This window comes from Pongo abelii, chromosome 6 (assembly GCF_028885655.2).
Source record: "Pongo abelii isolate AG06213 chromosome 6, NHGRI_mPonAbe1-v2.0_pri, whole genome shotgun sequence".
NCBI lineage: Eukaryota > Metazoa > Chordata > Mammalia > Primates > Hominidae > Pongo > Pongo abelii.
The window spans coordinates 53563396-53587186 of NC_071991.2; the positions used below are offsets into that span (position 1 = coordinate 53563396).

The window sequence follows — 23791 nt, forward strand, 5'->3', positions numbered from 1 at the left end:
AACATTCTGGCTTATCAAACCATAGCAGGGAAAAAGGAGGCCATTGTTTTGGGAGCAAGAAGGGTGAGGGAGGAGAGTAGTAGATGACAACCAAATGGCAATGGCAGGGGAAGATCCTGTTCCACTTGTAGGCCATTGTAAAGATCTACTCACATATGCTACCTGTACTCTTGTCACGAGAGATAACGAGTGCATGCTCTTTTCTAAGGCTTCTAGTGAATGCCTTCCATTTCTCTTAAATTATCCATTTTTTCTCTGCACTAGATAATGTAACATGTCATTATTTTTCAACTTTGAAAATCCTGCCTTTCTCCAGATCCCATGTCTCCATCCTGCTCCATGCCCTGAGAGTTTTATGGATGGCAACTCTTACTGTGCCCTGCTTTCCGGTTTCTGGTTAAATTTACCCATGGAGATACAGTTGCTAGATTCAACAACGACAACACAGTTTGAAATTTCAGACAAATCAGTCATTTGTTTTTTAGTATAAGTATATCCAAATATTGCACTATTATTTTAAAAATTCCTTATTTCTCTGAAATTCAAATTTAACTGGGTGTTCTGTATGTTATCTGGTAACCCCACATGAAAGTCACGGAGGACATTGTAGGGCATGGCAAGTAAGGACTGAGAAGATTTATCTTCTACCACCCTATCCCTGAAGGACTGCAGTGTAATAGCTTCTGGGATCCTCTACCTAGGGCCCCAGCTCCTATCGGGAAGCCTCTCTCCCAGGGCCACAGCTCTCAATTTTTCTGCTCCTTCTGGCCTGGGAGTGACAAAACCTTCTTGCTCTATCTAGTCCCTGAGTGCACTACCATCCCTGTGGTTCCATGAACTCTGTCCACCCCACTGCAAATAGTCTCCCTTCATTAATCTTTCTTTGATTACCCACTTTGAGTATGCTGACTGTTTTCTGCTAGGACAGTCAGACATACAGCACTTATTTATTCTCTGCCACTTGAAGTTTCTTCCTGAGGGCCTGGGATGGTGTCTGATTTGTTTCCTGAGCCTGGCACTAGTACCCACTCCATAAGTATTTATTGACTGACCAGTTGATTGGCTACAATCCATTCATTCATAAATATTTATTGAGTCAATGATTCTCAAAGTGTAACCCTTGGACCTTGGATAATTTAAGAAGCATCAGCTGGGAACTTGATAGAAATACAAATTCTCAGGCCACACTGGGCCTATTGAATCTGAGACCCTGGGGATGAGGCCCAATCATCTGGGGGTTTAACAAGACTTCCAGGTGATTCTGATTGCTGCAAAATTGGAAAACTATTAGGCTAGGGAATGGGAACATAGCAGTGCACAAAAACAACGAGGTCCCCATACTCAGAGTAATTACCAATAGAGCAGACACATCTGCACACATTCATCTTAACGAGTAACATAGCTGACTTTAAGAGACAACATCTGAATACAGTCTACTCCCTTATTCTTGTGAACAGGTGCCCCACGTGATTCATAGTCTGGGCATGTCCTCTGCAGGAAATCCTTGGAAACTTCTAGCAGGTCCTTTTAGAACCTGACCTGAACAAAAACTGAGCTTTGCCAGTTTAGAAAAGCTGAATTCTCTACCCCAAATTAAAGTTTGTCCTAGGCAAGATGAGTACTTGAGATTTTCACAGAAAATACAAGAAAGCCTGAAGAATTGTCCTATAATGTGCACTACTTTCAAATATTCTACCTGGTATTAAAAAAAAAAAAAAAACCTGAATCAGCGTAAACCCTGTTTATAATTATACAAGTCTAAAGACCTAACTCCATTTGACATGTAAACCCAAAGCATATTTTGCATCATTTATTACACATTGTATTTCCGGTAATGCAAACATTATGCAAATGCAGATACCTTGTACTTTGTTTTGTTCTCATCTCAAGAGTTTTTCATCATTTCCAAAAATCATGTCACCAATGGATGTTTGAGTTGACAACACAACACATCTGCATAGTCACATTTGCAGCTGTCATATTCACCATGATTCTACAAGTAGTGAGAAACATCTGACTACATTATGTCTTCCAGCACCGTGTGTCCCAAGCTTTAATATGCACCTGAGTCTTTTGGGAATGTTGTTATGACACAGATTCTCATTGAATAAGTCCAGGCTGGGGCCTGAGGTTCTGCTTTCCTAACATGTTCCCAGCAGGTGTTGATGCTGGTCCCTGGACCACAGTTTGAGTAACGAGGTTCTAGTGTGATCATGCCCCACCATTTGCAGATTGAAATATATATTATTTTATTATAAACTCCTTTATATCAATTTTCTGAGGTTAAACATTTAGTTAAGTTTAATTCTCTATGGATTTTACTTAATAATAAAGAGAACAATATAAAAACTTAATATTAAAAAAGGAGTACAAATCAGAGATGAAAACTATTGGCTAACCTCTCCAAGGTCATCTCGAGTTGTCCCGCCTTTCTGGACAGAACCAATATACATATTACATGTATTGATTGATGTCTCATGTCTCCCTAAAATGTATAAAATGAAGCTGTGTCCCTACCACTTTGGGCACAAGTCATCAGGACCTCCTGAGGCTGTGTCACAGGCGTGCATTCTCCCGCATGTTAACCACATGAGTGATTTAGGGATGAGAAGGCAAAAACAATCTCTGCATGGAAATTGTCGTGGAAGAACAGGTTAAGGAACAGGCATGTCCCAGTTTAGAACAGCAAATCTCACAGAGTGCTTTGCTGGGAATTTTGGGGAAAGAAAGTTCCTCTGTCTCCTGAGAGTGGGTCCAGGATTTATCCTTCTTTCTTTCTGTGGACATCGAGGAGTGAGGATCTAAGGTCTCAAATTGCAGAAGCCCTGTCACTAACAGCTAGCAGACAAAACTGGCACATGGCGTGGGAAGAGGAGAGACAAGAGAAGCACCGCCAATCGGAGCCATAGTTGCTGGATTAAGCCAGCCCTAGAGCTCACCTACTTGTGTTTGCCTGTGATATGTGCATCAATAAATATCCTTTTGTATAAATCATTTGGAGGTGAAGTTTGTGTGTGAATGGGGTATCGGAATAGAGTGTCAATTAGATGAAAATGAGTTTGAGAGACAGCAACGTATTTTTTATTTCCATAGGATAGGCACTCACCTAAGGAGAGATGATCAGTAGAGAATAGGAGAGGCTCAGACTCAAACCACAAACTTGAGACTACGGATAGAGAATAATAGGGAAAGAGTGGCCTGCAATGGGCAAGAGAACCATCGGACTTCTGCCACTGACAGCAAGAAAAATGAATATGAGCCTGAGTTTGTCTTCCTAAGCTCTTGCCAACATAGTGCAATGTTTAGTTTTATTTTTCTCCACTACTGCTTATAACATCTTCCCCAGACTCTAAACTTGCCAAAGCTCTCATGCAAATGGGAATTGTTTTCATGTAAAAATCAATTAATATGCATGAAATGGATTATTTTAGTGTTTGAATTGTATCCCCCCAAAACACATTTCAGAATTCCACGAAGCAGTGTGAATACAAATTTCTCTTCCTTTCTCTCACATGGGGAAAGTCCCTGCTTTAAAAAAAAATGCCTGTAGTACACATTCAGAATTCACTAAATATGTGTGCAGGACAGCTGCTTCTTTTCAGTCTACAAGTATAAAAAAGTGATTGGCCCACATGAGCTTGTGGGCCAGGACCCTGAACAGCAGAGCCATAGTGAGCCTGAAAACTTCTCTCCACTTCTCCAGGAGAATAAGAAGAATATGAAAGCGGGGAGGATGGTGGACAGGGAGGGTAGGAGCAATAATCCGCAATGCTAGAGACAAGCACAAGGCAAGGCCTTGAGAGACATTGATCTGGCCTATTCTGAGCAGAAATGTCCCATTTAACATTTGTCCATATTACAAAACCACCTCCACAAACGTAGTTTAGTTTACTCTTGACAGGTGGCTGCTTCCCCTACGCTTATTATTGCCCTTTATCTGGAATGGCATCCCCCTTATGCCCTGGCATTTTCTCTGGGAGCCCCACTGAGTCCTGAGTGACTAAACAGTGGCACCCTCCACCACACTGGATGGTGGAGATTAGTTCCTTTCTAGAATATAGAATAGAGAATAGTTCCTTTCTAGAATCCCTACTTGCTCCAAATACACACCATGAACCCTCAACTTTCCATTGCAAAAGTGGAATGGAATATACTTCCTATAGTGTCCCATTCAACCAAATAGATTTTCTGACAAGCCCACTGTGTACCCACGCACACACGAATGCGCGCACACACACATACACATGCACACACACACAGCATCTCATATTTCCCTTGAAAGTGCAGCAATTTATTCTAGAAAGGAACTAATCTGCACATCAAATACCTCACTAGAATTGCTCCCATGTGGACCTCTTGCATTATTTTTTCTCCAAGCAGTAGTTGCACACTTGTGGTCTTCTAGCTGAATTTGCTTGGCAGTCGTGTTTTATTTGTCCCATAAATTGTTTTTTAATGGATATAATTTTAAAATTACAACATTTCAACATAAAAATCTGGACTGCTTGTTTCTCTTGGAAACTCAAAAGGCCTGCTGACACTGGGCTTCATTGCCACATGCCCACCCTTGGACATGTTTTGTTGTTTGCCATAGTCCTCACCATTCCCTAATGTCTCCATGACCTAAAGGTAACATAGCATATGCCACTTAGCATCATGTTTGTACTGTTTCTTTTCTTTTTGTAGATAAATATTTCTCTGCACCCAGGGAAAAATGATAAGCAATACACCACATGTTTAAAGAAAAATGAGCTTGGGTCTCTTTGTGAGACTGAAAATTATTCCTGTGTGCTCTAAAGGAAATGCAGTGCCACTTTACTTATTTTTTTTTTAAGATACCACAGTTCCTATTTGAATTTTCAGTCCTTATATATGAGGCACTGACTTTCACCTGTATATCTCCATATTACAAAAGGAGCTATAAAATCCCACAAAATAAAACATTTTACTAGCTTCAAAATTAAATATGTTGTTCAACTTGTTTACAAAGAAGAGGTAGAAACAAGGTTATAGAGTTGTGAAATAAACAGTCATATTCAAGATTATCCCTCCTATAGCTCAGAACCAAGGCTTTCTTTCGGAGAACAGTTGTTCTCATTTCACAACTGCATATCCAAATATACTGGTAATTTGAATTCTGAGAGTAAAAATATGTAAATCTACTTGCTCTTATGGAGAAAAAAAATCTAACACTAAAAAATAATCTAATTGAATGGGAATGGATTTCTTTCTAAAACAATAAATCTAATTATTTGCCTATATTTAAAGTAATACCAAATTTCAAAATAGCCCTGAAATTTAACAAAAAAAGGTAAACATATTTGTCTTTAATTTTTTTCAAAAAAAGATAAACATATTTGCTTTAATTTTTTGCAATGTACAGACTTCAGTTTAAAAGAAAAAAAGTAATTGTTATGTTTCATTCGGAATTTTAGCAGCAATTCTTCCATTCAAAACTTATTCATTTGGATTAAGATTATGGAGAACACATCACTTCTTAATGGTGGAATGTGACAGTTATTTCTCTAAAAGAATGATCTCATTCAGGCGCATGCTTTCCATTAAATATTTGTTTGTACATTGGCTTTATATTGTTCCTTTCAGTCTCCTTAAATCTTTTTTAGGAGAAGGAAGGGTATTAACTATATGAAAGTATATATTGCATCTTCTTTCTAAATGTGGAAGGAAGGAAGCTAAGATTTGAGTTTCCATGAAATGAAGGAAATTCTGTCACATATTCTTATTTAGATAATTTAACTTTTTAAACTCATTTATCAACCATGTTGTAGGGTAAATGCACCTCCTAGCAATACCTTAAGCCTACCCTGAGAATGACTCTGTGTGGCAGACAGACCTGAATGTGTGTTCTCTGCTAGGGAATCCAGGAGTGGCCAACCTGGAGATCTGTTCCTCGCCTGTGAGGAACATCTGAGCCCCCCACCACCTGTCCCATCCCATCCCACAGAACACAGGCCATACAGGGGCTCGAGGCCCCGAGCTTCTGTTGAATGAAGGATGCCGGGTGGAGGTCATTATGGGGAGGGTATTGCGTGAAAACATGCTGTATAAACTGCATGCCTGTTGCAAGCCACAGCAGTTCTCCTGCCAAGTCCACTGTTGATGGGCAGTATTGTTACCCTGCCCAGCCCCTGCCACTGGACTCTCTCCCCTGTATGTAAGCCCTCAGTAAAACCCCATGTCTCATTTGCTGGCTCTGGATCTCTTCTTCAGCCTCTTAAACTTGGTGCCATTCCAATTGCAGCCAATCAGGGTTTGCCATGACACAGTTGAAATACATATTATTCAGGCTTTTTTCTATGACATACTTTGCCCTTTAACACCATTAACATTTAGAAGAGCTGAGATTCAATTCCAGTCATGTAGATTTCAAACTCTCTAATTTCCACGCCATCAAAATAAGATGTTTAAAGAGAAAATGTGAATCTTGCCTTCCAATACAATTAATTTGGACGTGAAAAATAATGACAAAGAAATGGAGATGCAGACTGAAGCATATATTGATGAAGAGGCAAAAGATTTGGTCAATAATTATTTAAGTACCAATAAATCTGTTATTTAAAATGTTTACTCTTTAATTTGTACTTGAATCTTAAAATGGGAAGTTTCTCAAGGAACCCAGCCTGATATGGGATCCCAACAGGGGGAATTTCAGGAACCTGATAGTAGAAATAGTTTGAAAACAATAACCAGATGCTGGCATGGCCTTGGAAGGAGGCCGCAAGGTACTGACCAGGGACCTCCCCCTCCTCAAAAGGAGAGTCAGCTAGGAGGGCAGGATTCTCTTGAAAAACGGGTCACAGGGATCATCTCTCTTTATCCTTGTAAAGCAGAATTCTCTACCTTCCCTGCACTTTCAAATCACCTGAGAAACTTTAAAAAAATATTGAGGCTCTGCTCCAAGAAATTCTGATTAATTGGGCTGAAGTGTGGCTTGGGTATAACAAGTTTTAAAAGCTCCCTTGTTGATTCTAATATGCAGCCAGAATTGAGACCTGCTGTAAGAAAGGAAGAACACCCCCTGTACCTATACGATCCTTCTTAGCTGGAAACGCCTTTGTCCTGGCTGAGAAAGGTAGCTGAAAGTAGACCACACTGCAGAAGAACTTTGTTTCCCAGCTTCACGTCAAGATTCAGAAAACCTGAAAGCTGTCAATAATGATTTTCAGCCTGCTATGGGCATCTATCTCTCCTCTGGGGAAGCCCAGTGATCTAATTACACAATACCTTCTCATCCTGGGTGCAGAGCCTTGTGTCTCAAACTGTGACCCTAGGTCAGCAGCATAGGCACCATCTGGGAGCAGGTTAGAGACACAGTCTCAGGTTCCACCCCAGACTTATTGATTGAGAACCTGCATTTCAAGAAGATCCCGTATGATTCCAATGCACATTAAAGCTTGCAAAGCCTTGTTTTAACAGAACATGTATTCTTTCTTTTTTTATTTGTAAATTATTTAAGGTTGGCAATAAAACCTGCATGCATTAACACAACACATTAGGAATAAATATGTAAAAATCAAGACAAGAAAAATGCAAATTAGAATGGGGTAGTAAGAAAAGAGATAAAAAGCAGTACATAGATAATTGAATCATAAGAAACTTCTGAGTTAAATTATTAAGCACAAATTTGAATCCAAGTTTCCTATACTCCAAAGAGGAAAACAGAGATAGTTCATCTTGCTCAAGGAGAGAGGCAATCATTTATCATGGGGCTTCATGAGGGATACTACATGATCTAGTAGAAAATATCTTTAATATACATGCAAGTCAAAGAGATTCTGCACATGTCATTTCCTGAATGTCTGCACACAGACATGTTACCTAACACCACCAATTCTTAGTTTCATGATGTCTAAGATGAGAATAACACTTTCAATCCGAAAAGATTGTTTTAAGGACCAAATACAGACTGTAGATGATATATCCCAATTCCTCAGCTTGTGGTCAGAGTAAGTTCACACCTGGTTTTTTATTTAAATGAAGTATCTTGGGCTGGGTGCAGTGGCTCATGCCTGTAATCCCAGCGCTTTGGGAGGCCAAGGCGGGCGGATCGCGAGGTCAGGAGATCGAGACCATCCTGGCTAACACAATGAAACCCCATCTCTACTTTAGCAGGCATCTGTAGTCCCAGCTACTCGGGAGGCTGAGACAGGAGAAATGCATGAACTCAGGAGGTGGAGCTTGCAATGAGCTGAGATTGCACCACTGCACTCCAGCCTGGGCAACAGAGCAAGACTCCATCTCAAAAAAAAAGAAATATCTTAAAGCAAAGCTCAATATCTAAATCACAGCTTTCTAATTTTCAAGAATAAAGGTGTGGGTCTTGCCCTATGAAATATCAAATTTTGCCATAAACCTATGATAATTAAAACAATACTATATTGGTTCAGCGATAAACACATAGATTAATGGAATATTAGTCATAAAGCACATCAATACCTGAAATAGAAAACAGGAGGCCTTACAAAACAGTAAAGAAAAAGATATTTTATCCCAGAATGATACTGTGACATGCGGAAATACCACAGCACACATTATACAAAAATGAACTCTAATTTAATTTAAAAATTAAATTAAAAAATGTGAAAACTGGAAACAAACCAAACATCCTTTAATAGAAAAATGGATGAAGTAAAGTATGTAAATAGTATACAAAGTGTTACATGTATAGACACATATATAGTATATAGAGAGAGGGAGAGAGAGAGATTAAAACAAATGAACTAGATCTAATTCTATTGTATCAAATGAATAACCTTAAAAAGTTAATGTTGAGTGAAATTGAAGAAGGACACATAAAATATAACATTGATATATATTTTGAACACATCAATATACCATTTATGAACACACACCGGCAGTAAGTGTGTAAAAGCACAGATAAGAAGGTTCACACCACCTATAGAAGAGTAGAAAGAGGAAGGAGGGAAGAAGAGAAGGCAACAAAAATGGATTACAAATACTTTAGCTCTATGAGCAATTGTATTGTTTTTCATCTGAGGAAATATGACAAAACTTTAACGTTTATTGAATCTGGGCATCTGATACTGTGATATTATGATATATATTATTGGTTTTCATCCACGGTACCTGGCTTATAACTCCCACAGCCCTGGTTATTTTTTAAGTGACTACAGCAATAAGCATATCTTTCGTTAAAGTATTTGGCTTTTTGGCTTTGGTTCCTGGAGCAGCTTCAGAGCCATAAAGGTGAAAGAGTCTTCTGTTAAAAGGTTGGGTGCTTTACTCCATAGGAGCAGGCCTCAGAAAACAATCTCTCTCTCTGACCTTCTCCTGCCCTTCTTTTACCTGCTTCTTTTTCTTTTTCTTCCTGAGGCAGGAATCTTCCCTCACCCTTCCTTCTTAGACAATAAAGAAAATCTCTTACCTACCTTCCCTGACTGTAGGTCATAAGACCCCATTTCAGAAGAGGTCCTGCCCCATATCCAGGAGGAAGAAACGCCACACAGAGAGGTCAAGAAGAATCTGGACAGAGAGGCCCTGCTGGGCTCCCCACTCTGTTAGTGTTGGGTGGTACCCTTTGTGTCCAGTCACATCTCCACATGGTTGTCCATGCCTCCATCATGCCTGTCCAATGAAGTCTCCATAAAAGGCCCAAGAGGACGGGATAGGATGAGCTTCCAGATGGCTTAGCACATGGAGATGTGGAAGGTGGCACGCCAGGGATGGCTAGGAGCTCCACGCCCCTCCATGTGCTTTCTCATATGCATCATCTCTTCATCTATCCCCTTTGTAATATCTTTTATGATAAACAGATGAATGTGTTATTTCGAAGTTCTGTGAACCATTCTAGCAAATCAAACCCAAAGAGGGGGTTACGGGATCCCCCAGTTTATAGGCAGTCAATTAGAAGCACAGATAAAACAACTTGGGGTTTGAGATTGGCATTGGAAGTGGGGTGCAGTCTTGTGGGACTGAACCTCAATTTAGGGGACCTGACATTGTCTCCAGGTAGGTCATATTGGAAGGGAACCTAATTGGAGCACAGGAGCTGGTGTCTGCTGCAGAAATGATTGCTTGCTTGGTGTGTGGGGGAAACTTTTACTTTGTGGTGTGGGGGCAGAAGAAAAACAGTGTGTTTTTCCTACATATATGTAATACTTTATCATATAATTATATAATATTTATATATTATTTACTACTTATATTATAAATAATATAATTCTAGGTAATCATTTATTATTTACATGTACTATTTATTATATAGTTTATATTATACAATATTTATATATATTATTTCTGCATATATAAACTACTTATTATTTTATTATCTTTTGTATATTTGAAATGGTTCTTTAATAGATAAAAATGTTCTCCTCCACTTCTACACTGCTGGTGGGAATGTAAACTAGTACAGCCACTATGGAAAACAGTGTGGAGATTCATTAAAGAACTTAAAGTAGAACTACCATTTGATCCAGCAATCCCATTACTGGGCATCTACACAGAGGAAACGAAGTCATTATATGAAAAAGATACTTGAACATGCATGTTTATAGCAGCAAAATTCGCAATTGCAAAAACGGGGAACCAACCCAAATGTCCATCAGTCAATGAGTGGATAAAGAAACTGTGGTATTCTACTCAGCCATAAAAAGGAATGAATTAATGGCATTTGCAGCCACCTGGATGAGATTGGAGACAATTATTCTAAGTGAAGTAACTCAAGAACTGAAAACCAAACATCGTATGTTCTCTCATAAGTGGGAGCTAAGCTATGAGGATGCAAAGGCATAAGAATGACACAATGGACTTTGGAGACTCGGGGGGAAATAGTGGGAAGGGGGTGAGGGATAAAAGACTACAAATAGGGTGCAGTGTATACTGTTCAGGTGATGGGTGCACCAAAGTCTCACAAATCACCACTAAAGATCTTACTCATGTAACCAAACACCACCTGTTCGCCAATAACCTATGGAAATAAAAAATTAAAAAACAAAACAAAAACAACAGCCATGGGAACAACAACAACAAAAAAATGTTCTCCTCTATAGATCTCATATTCCTGTGACAAGTCCAAAAGCTTTGGGGTCTTACTCTTTCCAGGAGGTCTGATTAAATCCCTGCAACGACAGGAAGCAGCGAGCATGCTTCTTTCTCTGGGGAACTCCATGTGACAGTTGTCATGGTTGCAGCCACGTGGTGTCCCTGACAGTCCATTGGGCCAATTTGGTGTAGTCCACTTTAGAGTCATGGAACAGAGCCTGAAACTCAAGCTCTGCTTTACCCCAGGAGTCCACAGCTAGGCCACAGCCACTGCCACCATCCCGTCACTCACAATCTGCATGCAGAGGGTGGTGCAGAGGACAAACAGGTGCCAGGTCTCCAACCCAAGCTCCTGGCTGCCAGGCACAGCTCGGGCCATCTACTCACACACATACAGCTCCTCTCCCCAGCTCAGGTCCACATATTCCCAAGGTATGTTCTGGGGCGAGAGTGGGGCATGCTAGTCTGTCTGTCTGTCCATTATCTTAGTATGTGTCCATCTTTGTGACCTTTCTGCATCCCATCCCTCCCTGCATAACCAGAAACACTGTACCTCAAGCACGATGGAAGCTTCTGCTCCCCAGTGTCCCAGGCACTGTCTCAAGTCTTGCTTCCATTTTCTGTCCCACAAGAGGTGACATCTCCTCCAGGAAAAATCCCAGATGGTTATAGTTTGTTAAATGAGAAATCTCAATATTCTCCCAAACTAGAAGAATACACATTAGCCTAACAATTTTGAAAGCTGCCATTCTATATGAAGAAAGCTTTTTTTGGTAGATAAGAATACATGGAAGCATAGAATCTGATAGCAGACCACGGATTTGGTTTCACCCAGCAATATCTAGGCTTCAAGATCCATTTTGGGGGCCGTCATCCTCTAGTCATCCTTCTCACCTTAATCTTTTCTCACCTGGAAGCTAAAGGGACTTTGGCATCTTAATTGAAGGAAGCTTTGGACTGGCCCACAGAGTTTGGTAACAAGCTCAAGAAGGTCTCTCCTAGTGGAAGCCTGGATGGAAGGCACTAAGCTTCTCTGGCCACAGCCCCCTGTCACTCAGTTCTTCTCTCTGTCTCAGTCCCTTGAATCAGGGAAAAGAAGCCCCTGATGTTGTCCCCAGAGATTGATGCAGTTCCTCAATGAAGTGGAGGTTTCTGGAACTTCTGTGCCCTGGAGCATTTGCCACCTTTTTTTCTCTATTTATACTTTCCTACTTATCTTTTCTAAAGCACGTCCATATAGGATAGTTTTATGATTGAGTCCCTGACCCTCCAGCCTCAGTCCAGACCCTTATGTGAGCAGACTTCTCTTTTCTTCAGCTGAGCCACCTGCTGCATTTCCTTTTCTTATTTGATGCTACTTCTTATTCACGGTTTATTTGGAAAGAGACCCAGCCCTTGTTCTGACTTTAGTTCCTTCCTCTTCCAACTCAGGTTTCCTTTGATGACCTCCCACAGCTAACCTCTAGGAAATAATTTTTTAAAATTTGCTAACCACCATTTTACAAGGAAAAAATACTATGTATACACAGTCATAAATGTATATGTTTCTTATCACAGCAATTTTCTTACTCACCTATGTATTATTAAATACGTCAAGTGCTGAACATGTAATAAGCCTGTCATTCCTTGTTAACTGGCTGGTATTGGAACCATCAATGTCAATAGCATGTATAAATGTCAGTAATATGGTGGAATGTTAATGAGTCACATACAAATATAGGTAGTATTGTGATCATTTATACTTTGATAGGAAAACAGTATGTGTAAGAATATGGCATAGGCTCTTAATTGCAATTCAATCATTAGAAAGCTTTGGAACATCAAGTGATGTAAGTGTATTCTAAAATGTAATTAGAATGTAGAAAATACTGTTAGTCTCAATGGTATTTAGGTTCCAGGAGACTGGAACTAAATTTGACATTAATTACAGCCATTTCCAAGTGACATGCTAAGTTTGAAAGCAAAGTACTTTTTCACAAATCAACTTACCTGAAAAAGTTGTTGTGTTCGTCTGAAGCATTTTGAATGTTTGGTTCCTCAAACCATTGGTAACACTATTTTGACACCACAACACAGCATCATGATTAAGCTTACCAGTTTTGGGTGCACATCTGGCTTTGATACTTTCTAGTTATGTGACCTCTGGTAAGTCTCTTAACCTTTGTGCTCCTCACTTCCTCATCTGGAAACTGGTGAAAGCAATAGATCTACCTCCTAGGGTTATTGGGAGGGCAGCTAGTACATGCAAAAGCACTTAGGATAGTGCTGGCAAACAGCACTCAATAAATCACCATAATCACCATCATTGTGATTTTCATTTCAAAGGAAGTTACTAAAACATCTCTATATGCAGCTTACCTTCACTATGCACTCTTAGGTACAAGGAGTGGGAATCCAAGCACTGGGAGAAGGGGACTGATAGGAGTAGGGAGGGTTCTCTCTGACCCTGGATTGTGGGCTGGTGTTCAGGGAAGAGCTCCAAGCCTAGGGGGGACCTGGCAGGTAGGGCAGGGAAAGGAGGCCAGAGCTCCCATCCAGAGGAGGAGCTGTGGCTAAGGGTTATTACACATGGAAGACTGCCACCTGGAAGGGACAAAGGCCCCCAAGTGTCATTCCTGACATACTAGATACTGGCTTTACAGGTAGGAAGACCAATGCCAAGCCCCACTAGATGGTGGCCCTGAGGTTTTGCTCTATTTTCTGCCTTGGCTGTGAAACTTAGCTAAGCTTTGTCCCAGAGATGGAGGCCCGGTTGTAAACAAAACTGTAAGATGATAGAAAATATCATGGATATAAGTGTATGCCCTGGTCCCAAACAGACAGGGTGTGAATCTAGGCTTGCCACTTTCTAATAGATAGCTTTTTAAATAGTTGTGAAGATTAAATGAGATAATCTGTTGAAAGTCCTTGACCTAATATCTGTCCTATGGAAGTGATCATAAATGCTGGCTATTATTATCATTATTATTAAGATGGAATGATGATGATGATGACGATGATGGTGATGATGATGATGAGATGACAATCATCATGATGAAAGAGAAGGACCAAAGGAAAGGAAACAGGAATGAGAGTGTTCCTAGTAATGGAAAAGGAGGTAAAGCTTTAATCAATTTCTTTAATCAAATAAAATGAACCCCCAAAAGAAGTGATTATACTTAAATTGCAATGGGACACAGCTATTGGTTTTGCACAGCCATCTCTTCCAGACACAGGAGCCATATTTCTAAATTGGTTTAGGGGGCCCATTTCTTTCCACAACTGCTTAAAGAGCTGCTTAGCCACAATAGGATGCAAGTCCACAATAGACTGTGCACTCAGGAAGCAGAATTTAAAACACAAGAAGCAAGGATTTAAATAACAGAGCTGACAGCTCAGTTACATTCCCACACCTTTGGCAGTGTGTGCAGATCTTTGACATTTCACCAAAGCTAAATGTTCCATCTCTAGAACCTGACTCGTTCTTTACTATTTTTATTGTGTTGCAGCTTAAAAAAAATTGCCAATTAAGTTAAACTAAACTGTCGCACAATCAGCTTCTATAATTACCAGCAATGGTTTATGATAGGTTCGAGCAAACAGAGGGTTTGATTTTCTTTTTTTTTTTTTTTTTTTTTTTGCCACAGTTGTAGTTTCTTTTTGTAGAAACAATTATAGCAGTGCTTCCCAGCAAAGGGAAAACATAGCCTGAAGCCATTGCATATTTCATTTTCAGTCCAGCAGTTTTAGAGTTCTTGCTTTTCCTAGTGACTATTCAATGGGAGGAAAAGACAGCTGAAGATTCTGGGTAAAGCATGGTGTCTCACAAAGCAGGCATCAAGGCAACCAGAAGCTGGACAAAAAGATTGCTGCCCTGTCTGTTCCCAGCTTCTGAACATGCACATTTGTCCACAGGAAGTGAAGGCAGCATTGGGATCTCATATCAGGACCAAATTAATGCACCCCCTCTCCAGCAACAGATGTCATGATGTGTAAGAATACAAATATAAAATGCATTAGGCATTAAAATACATTTATAAAAAAATACAAATATAAAGTTAGATTTACCAATATTGTCAATAAATGGTAATATGCCTACAATAACTAGTTGGTAGGGATCACAGGAATGTGTCTGGGTTTAAATCCCTGCTTCGTTGCCTACTGGTTGAACAAGTAACTTTACCTTGTCAAGTCTCAGTTTTCTCATTGTGTCAAATAGGATTACCAAAAGCATTTAGCTCAGAACTATTTTGAAGATTAGACAAGCTAATAATGGGTTCACTCATTTATTCATCAAATGTTTATCGAGCCATTACTATGTGTCATACATTGCTCTAGGTGCTGGGGATACCACAATGAACAAAACGATTAAAACAGTCCCTTAACTTATAGGGGCTTAGAGGACAGTTGTTTAGCAACATACTGGGCACATAATAGGGCTGTGATAAGTGTTAGCTGTGACTTTTATACTCGTATTAATTTTTTGTTATATGTGGTTTTGGTTTTGTTATTGGCAGCTATTATGTTTTACACTCACGATGCTATGATATTTTATTATTTCCACTTCACACACGGGAAAACTGAAGATGAGAAAGCCTTTCACAAGGTCACATGGCTAGTTGTCAAAGAGTCAAGTTTCAAATCTAAGGTTATCAGACTTGAGTCCATGTTCTACCTAAGCTCAGGGCACAGTATTATTTCCAATGAGTCCAGGAGCCTAGGTCTCTCATCTGGGATCAGGCCATAGATCTCTCATTCTCTTTGCCTCTGGCTTGATCCTTGAATATATGGAAAATAGTATAATCTTAAATCTCCATTACGCACAGTAATGGATAACTCAATGTGATGGACATGATCTTTTTCTTGGAGAAGAAATAAGAGCCATGGGTAGAAATGAAGAAGAGTTATGATTCACTTGACCATAAAAAATAACATTTTAGCTGGGTGTGGTGGCTTACGCCTGTAATCCTAGCACTTTGGGAGGCTGAGGAGGGTGGATCACTTGAGATCAGGAGTTCGAGACCAGCCTGGCCAACATGGTGAAACCCCGTCTCTACTAAAAATACAAAAATTAGCCAAGCATGGTGGCGCACGCCTGTAATCCTAGCTCCTCGGGAGGCTGAGGTAGGAGAATTGCTTGAACACGGGAGGTGGAGGTTGCAGTGAACAGAGATCGTGCTACTGCACTCTAGCCTGGGCAACAGAGTGAGACTCCATCTCAAAAAAAAATAACACTTTAATAATTAAAATGATTAGACTGTGGTCTGGGCTGTGTTTTGCACTACCCTAATATCTTCAGAAAATGCAAGGATATCTTATCTTTGGAAAATTCAAGGATAAGCTGAAGAAACATTGCATTAGACTGTTTTTCAGGGGATTTAAATACCCATTAGGGAATTTGGTCCAGATTTTCTGCTTCCCAAATCTAGTCAATCTTAAGAATCTCTCAAAGTGCTTGATAAAAGTACAGATTCTCTGGTCCCCCTCCCAGAATTTTAGTGTATCTGGAATATTTAATATTTAGCTCAGAGAGCTGTCAGAAGATTGGATAAGCTAATAATGCATTTGTACATTTATTTAACAAATATTTATTGAGCAGTGACTATGTGCCAGGTCCTGTCCTAGGAGCTGAGGTGACAACAATGAACAAGACAAAACAGTCCTTAATTTAAAGGAGTCTAGAGGAAAATTTTATAGCATAGTGCTGGCCACCTAAGTGTGTGATAAATGTTAGCTATGATCTGAATGCTCCTGTTCTCCTATTCTTTTATTATTCAGGCTCGTAAGGCTGTGTTTTTAATGGCCATCCCTGGTCTTCTAACGCAGACCATCCTTATGCTAAACTGAAGGAGCAGCTCTAATATATGACCATCTCAGGTCTCAGGAATGGCATTTTGCACAAACACTCAACAAACATTCCTTGGCTGGTTGATTATTGAATATTCCACTAGTATTTATTCACCTGCATCACTGAGATGTAGAAAAGCTAATAGAATGTGGATTCTCATTGCCCATCCGTGATCAACTGGGTCAGAATTTCTGGGTAAAAGGTCTCCAGGAATACTTTTAACAGCCTTGCTCCCCCAGGTGGCTGTGATGCCAGGGACAAACTGATGTAGGCTAACCTGCCCTGACTTGATTAGACCTGAGACTTTCCTGGAATTCAGGCTCAGGGGACTCTCTCCATTCGGAAGAACCTTGCTCTCAACTGGGCTGCCCATCAGGGACACTGGCTTGGAGACAAATTCTTACGCTTATTTTTCCCCAGTTCATTTCTGAAACTGCCATCCAAGTGGAGACCAGAGGTAGGGTAGCAGTGGCTCATACTGGGTTAGGCGCTTGAACTTAATTCACCTTGCTTTTTCTACCATCTTCTCTGCTGTGCTAAGCACCTATTTTAGAAGAATTTCCAAAAAGGTCTCCTAAATGCTCATTTTAAGGCGAGGAGAAAAGCTACAAGAAGTGCACCTTTTTTTTTTCTTGCTGAAACAAAAACCTGCATTTTCTTTTTCCCCCACTGATTAGAATCTCAGCATTCCACCAAGACAATCTTCAAAAAAGGAAAAGCAAATGAGCAGGGCTGTTTCTGAGGATATGAAATACTTTACAATTAAATAAGGTATGCCCGGGCTCGGGGCTGATCACTGGTGATGGGTAGGTTTCTGAGAGGCCGCAAATGAATTCAGCATGGGACAGCATTCCAAATGGCTCCTACAAGGTTTCCTTTTATTATTTTTATTTGGTTATGTGCCGACTCTCATCCAGAATTGCACTTAATGCCCTAGTCTGAAGTTGTTGAAATGGCCCCCCATGGCACAGTGTGACAGTGAAAGGATATTGCCTTTGGAAGCTGCTAATGGACCATGAAAAGGAAACAACAGCAAACAGGAAAGCCATGCTCCAAAATAATGTCAGATAAAAATATTCACATCTTCACTTTCCTGTCCATTTACGGGGAGAAAGGCATGATCCCAGGGGAAACCAGAGTCTCCAAAACAAGCAAATGTAGAAAAAATGCCAACATCAAGATTGAAAATATATCCACATTCACATATATATTTTTCTACAGTTCTTAATTAAAAGACAGAATTTACATTTGGAAACCTAATTGAGCTCCAGACTCTAAATGCAGAAGGGAAAGAGCTCGAGAGTTGTACTGGCAAGAATGGTGGTCAGGTGTGGGTAGGGGCACTAATTTCTCTACCAGTCTCCATGGGCACTTATGATGTGCCAGGCCATGTGTTAGAAGCTGAGGGTATGAGTAAGATGGGTCTCTGCCCAGAAGGAGCCCACTCTTGGCAAGGAAGAGACACAGTGCACGTATTATGGGTAGCACAACAATTCAAAACAAAATGCTGGAGGAGCCCAGGAGCATTCTGGATTCAGAGAGACCCTAGCATCAGAGCTTGCACATTGCTAAAAAAAGGTCAAGCCAGGGGTCAGGTGGGAGGCGGGGAACGATAAGAATGTCCCAGGCAGAGGGAAAGTTAGGTGCAGTGACACAGCATGAGAAAAGGGTTGATGGGCTTGGGGAGCCCTGAGAAGGAAAGTGTGGAGGTAACAAGGGCTGCTCATGGGAAGAGGGGCTGGGCAAGGCCCAGGCTGCAGACCCAAGCAGGGGCGGGCAACAGGGAGACTCAGAGAGGCCTGGTTAGACTCCAGTGACCAATAAACCCTTCACTAACTGACAAGGCCCCAGCGTAATCTCCTCTTGGGACTTAGGACGCGTTTGGCTCTCAGTGTCTGGAGTGTGAGCATAAGAAGGCATCATACCTTTTGCCTTGTGGCCTTCAGAACCTGGCCTGCATTATGCATGCCTCCCACCCCTCCCACCTATACTCTGATAGGAAGAAGAGGAAACATTCCAGACAGAAGCAATCTCTTACTGCAAGAGAATAAGAAGTAATAAGAATTTTCATCATTTGAAATGCAGCCATGTGGCAATTTTATCCATCCAGAACAACTGACATACAGTAAATACTTAACATGTAGCAGATTCTGCTGTGTTTTTTGATGTCTTGTTATATTAAATCTCTTCAACCACACTATGAGGTAGGTGTGTCTTTCCTTCTCATTCTGTGAAGTAAGGAAATGGAGTCATAGAGAAGTTACATGTGCAGGCCTCACAGCTAGTACATGCTGGAAGTGCATTCCGCCTCTGGGACCTGGAATCTTTATTCTTAACCATTTCAGAACATGACCTCTGTTTAGTTGGAATAGAGTAAAGTAATGAATTGCAAGAAAGTGCAAACATACTCTGAACAGCTAACTTACTATTTATGTTAATTAAAGAAATTAATGCATTTAGGTCCCTTCCCTCCTCTCTCCCACCCTCTCTGTGCTTGGTGGACCTTTTAATGATTTATGTACATCATTTTGTGTTATTTTGGTAAGGGTTAAAAAGTCCTTGTGGCATCAACTCAGGGAGGCCGTGGTTTAACAAAGATCAATGGATAGACAGCTGAAATACCCAGTGTTTGTCTGAGTTCTGCTACTGCTAAATATGTATTTTGGTCAAACCAATTGCATTTCTTTTCCAGATTCCATTCCCTTACCTGTGAAGTGCAGATGGGTGTGTGGTTGCTGAGGTGCTGTCCAGCTTGGACATCTAGGAATTGTATGAGCACCTTTGATTGCCTTGCATGCAGAAACAACTCTGAACCCAGAAGTGTTACTTAGATTTCAAAGAAAAGGGAGGCAGAGAGGAAGATGGTAGTCAGGACAAGACCAGAACAAAACAAGCGGCCCTATGTTTAAGTTTTGCTGACACCACTCCAGAAGCCAGAATTTCTGCAAACTGATCTTCAGCCCTAGTTCCATACCCGCAGACATGGACTCCATATCCTCAGCAAAGCACAACAGGGGAATAATAATAGCTCTGTCACATTTAATCTTCAAAGCAAAACTTTCTCCATTTAGAAAATGAGAAAATTTCAACTCAGGGAGTTTCAGAAACTTTCCCAGGGTATCACAACTGAAAAATGGTAGGGCCAGCATTTGAACTCAGGCTGCCGGACTCCTTTACTGTGTGTTTGAATCCACGCAATGCTGCCAGACTTGACTACCTCACCCTGTACACCCATAACTGTCAGACATCAGAGTCCATTAAGAAGCTGGGAATCAATTAATTAACAATTGATTAAAACTGTTACAATGTATTTAGGATGCATTTCTGTATAGGGCTGAGCATACAGAAATTAGCCAGATGTGGTACTTGGTTTCCAGGAACTATTTACAGTAAAAAAGCAAACACTTATGAAATGCTTATGATGTTTTACATGTATTAATTTTTTTAAATAATTGAACAACTCTGTGAGAGAGACAGTATTATGTCCTAATTTTGGAAGATGAGGAAACTAAGAGGTTAATAACTTGCTCAAAGTCACAAAGCTGGTAATCAAACCCATGCTGGCTGGCTTGAGAGTCATACTCTTCACTGCCACATTGTGCTGCCTACACTTCCTCAACTCAGTGCAAATGGGCAAGTGTTCTGAGCCATGTGACCAGGGACCTAAGCTGGCAATCTTCAGGCAATGCCCTGGGACTGTGTTGTGGAGAAAAGCCATGGAACAGCTGTGAACAGTGCTGGGCAGAATAACATGGAGAGGGAGAAAGCCTGGAGTATAAATAATTCTGACAAGGCAAGAAGGTCAGAGGAGGAAGTGGAGGAGGGTGAGCTGGGAGGCAGGGGTATCCAGGATGGTTTTCTTAGGGAGGAACACCTCTTCCTTTCCAAGACCACAGCCTCACCTCCATTCTCCTCATCTCTCCCCTACCCTGTGCTAACCCCACATGGCTTCCTTTCCCCTTCAGCTCCACCCATGTCAAGGTGACATGCACAGGGCCCCACTGGAGAGTCCAGTTTATTCTGCATCTGCTCAAGAGAGAGCATCCTTGGGACCTGAGGATTAGTCAATGGAAGGAGGGAATTGGCCTACTCTAGGCAAAAGCTAACCCTGACTCCGCCCTGGGGTAGACCCAACCCTAATCACACACCTTCTGGCTCTTACCACAATGTTCTTTCCTGAATGTTGAAAAGTCAGGGCAGAGAATTAAGGGTTATTTTTAAAAATCACATAAACAATGCAAAATCAGGAAATAGAAAACATTCATCCCTATCCTTCCTTTAGGGACGCAGGAACCCAGGACTGTGGCAGCTCCATGATTATCTGAAAGAAACACAGCCACACTTCCATCTAAAACACCTAAGCCCCTTCCCCATCACAAGCTTCCTCTCCTGGATCGTGTTTCTCAGAAATTTACTCTTTTCTAGACAACAATAAGACTAAAGGGATAAATCAAATCAATTAACTTTTGCTGGTGCCTTAGAGTATTTAAAAGGGAAAAGTCTCCAGGAGATACACATAAGAATCCAATACCAGAGAATTTAGAACCCAATAAACAGACCTTTGCATGTCTTTCAATAACATCATGCCATTTTCTGCTCATTCATTTACAATGACAGCTGGCTGAGGGGAATCATGAGGTGACCTTCCTTCCTTCTTTCCTTCCTTCCTTCCTTCCTTCCTTCCTTCCTTCCCTCCCTCCTTCCTTCCTTCCTTCCTTCCTTCCTTCCTTCCTTCCCTCCCTCCTTCCTTCCTTCCTTCCTTCCTTCCTTCCTTCCCTTTCCCTCCTTCTTCATCTCCCTCAACTGTATCTCTCTGATTGTCCTTTCCTTCTGCTCATCCCTCCTCCTTTCCCCTGATCCCTCACATAAATACTTACTGAGTGCTAATTTTATGCAAGACTTTGGTATAATAACATAAAATTAACCACATAAATATTCAGCCAGTGTGGGCATTTTGTATGGCAGACCATGTCTAATTGTGCATGAAAGCTGCAACACATTGGTAGGAACCATTTTACAACTTAAAAAATTAGTGGCCAGGTGCAGTGGCTCACACCTGTCATCCCAGCACTTTGGGAGGTTGTAGCAAGTGGATCACCTGAGGTCAGTAGTTCGAGACCAGCCTGGCCAACATGGTTAAACCCACCCCCCAACTCTACTAAAAATGAAAAAATTAGCCAGGCCTGGTGGCACATGCCTGTAATCCCAGCTACTCGGGAGGCTGAGGCAGGAGAATTGCTTGAGCCTGGGAGGTGGAGGTTGCAGTGAGCTGAGATCATGCCATTGCACTCCAGCCTGGACAACAGAGAAAGACTCTGTTCCAAAAAAAAAAAAAAAAAAAAAAAAAAAAAAAAAAAAGTATGACTGTCCATAATGGATAATCACAAATCATGTATTTTCTTTCTCTCTTCAGTTATAGACTAGAGTTGGTATGATTAAAAAATATATGCAGGCATACCTCAGACATATTTAGGCTTTGATTCCAGACCACTGCAATAAAGTGAATAATGCAATAAAGTGAGTCACACAACTTTTTTTGTTCCCCAGTGCATATAAAAATTATATTTACGCTATACTATAAATGTGCAATGACATTATGTCTAAAAACAATATGCATGCCTTAATTTAAAAACACTTATTGCTAAAAAATGCTAATGATCACCTCAGTCTTCAGCAAGCCAAAATTTTTTTGCTGGTGGAGGGTCTTACCTCCATGTTGATGGCTACTGACTGATTACTGAAGATTGGGGTGGCTGTGGTAATTCTGAAAAATATAAGACAACAATTAAATTTGCTGCATTGATTTATTCTTCTTCCCATGAAAGATTTCTCTGTAGCATGTGATGCTGTTTCATAGCATTTTACCGACAGTAGAACTTTTTCCAAACTTGGATTAAATCCTCTGAAACCCTGCCACTGCTTTATCAACTAAGTTTACAGAATATTCTAAATTCTTTGTTGTCATTTCAACAATGTTCACAGCATCTTCATCAGAAGTAGATTTTATCTCAAGAAACCACTTTCTCTGCTCATCCATAAGAAGCAACTCCTCATACATTCAATTTTTATCATGAGATTGCACAATTTAGTCACATCTTCAGGCTTTATTTCTAATTCTAATTCTCTTGCTATTTCCACCACATCTGTAATTACTTCCTTCACTGACATCTTGAACCCCTTAAAGTCATCCATGAGGGTTGGAATCAGCTTCTTCCAAAGTCCCATTAATGTTGATCTATTGACTTCCTCCCATAAATCACAAATGTTCTTAATGGTGTCTAGAATGGTGAATCTTTCCCAGAAGGTCTTCAATTTACTTTGTCCAGATCCATTAGAAGAATCACTACCTATGGCAGTGATAGCCTTAAATCTATTTTTTAGATGATGATATCTGAAAGTCAAAACTATTCCTTGACATGGGCTGCATGATTTTAGGCGTGAAAACATTAATCTCCTTGTACATCTCAATCAGAGCTCTTGGGTGACCAAGTACATTGTCAATAAGAAGTAATATTTTGAAAAATCTTTTTTTCTAACAGTATGTCTCAATGGTGGGCTTAAAATACTAAGTAAATCATGTTCTAAACAGATATACTCTCATCCAGGCTTTGTTCCACTTAGAGAACAAGGGCAAAGTAGATTTAGCATAATTCGTAAGGACCCTAGGATTTTTGAAATTATAAATGAGCACTGACTTCAATTTAAAGTCACCCAGCTGCACTAGCTCCTAACAAGAAAATCATCCTGTCCTTTGAAGCTTTGAAGTCAAGCATTGATTTCTCTTCTCTGGCTGTGAAAGTCCTAGATGGCATCTTCTTCCAACAGGGGGATATTTTGTCTACATTTAAAATCCGTTGTTTACTGAAGCCATGTTTATCAATTATTTTAGCTAGATCATCTGGATAACTTGCTACAGTTTCTACATCAGCACTTGCTGCT

The 23791-nt window shown here is 40.5% G+C and overlaps 1 long non-coding RNA gene across 1 annotated transcript; it reads left to right on the forward strand.

Annotated features, from left to right (window-relative positions):
• The first annotated feature begins 13115 nt into the window (after nt 1-13115).
• Nucleotides 13116-20269, forward strand: LOC134761723 (uncharacterized). Its single transcript, XR_010140788.1, has 4 exons — nt 13116-13170; nt 17530-17623; nt 18852-19056; nt 19545-20269. It is a non-coding gene; the product is annotated as an uncharacterized LOC134761723 (long non-coding RNA).
• The last annotated feature ends 3522 nt before the right edge of the window (nt 20270-23791 follow it).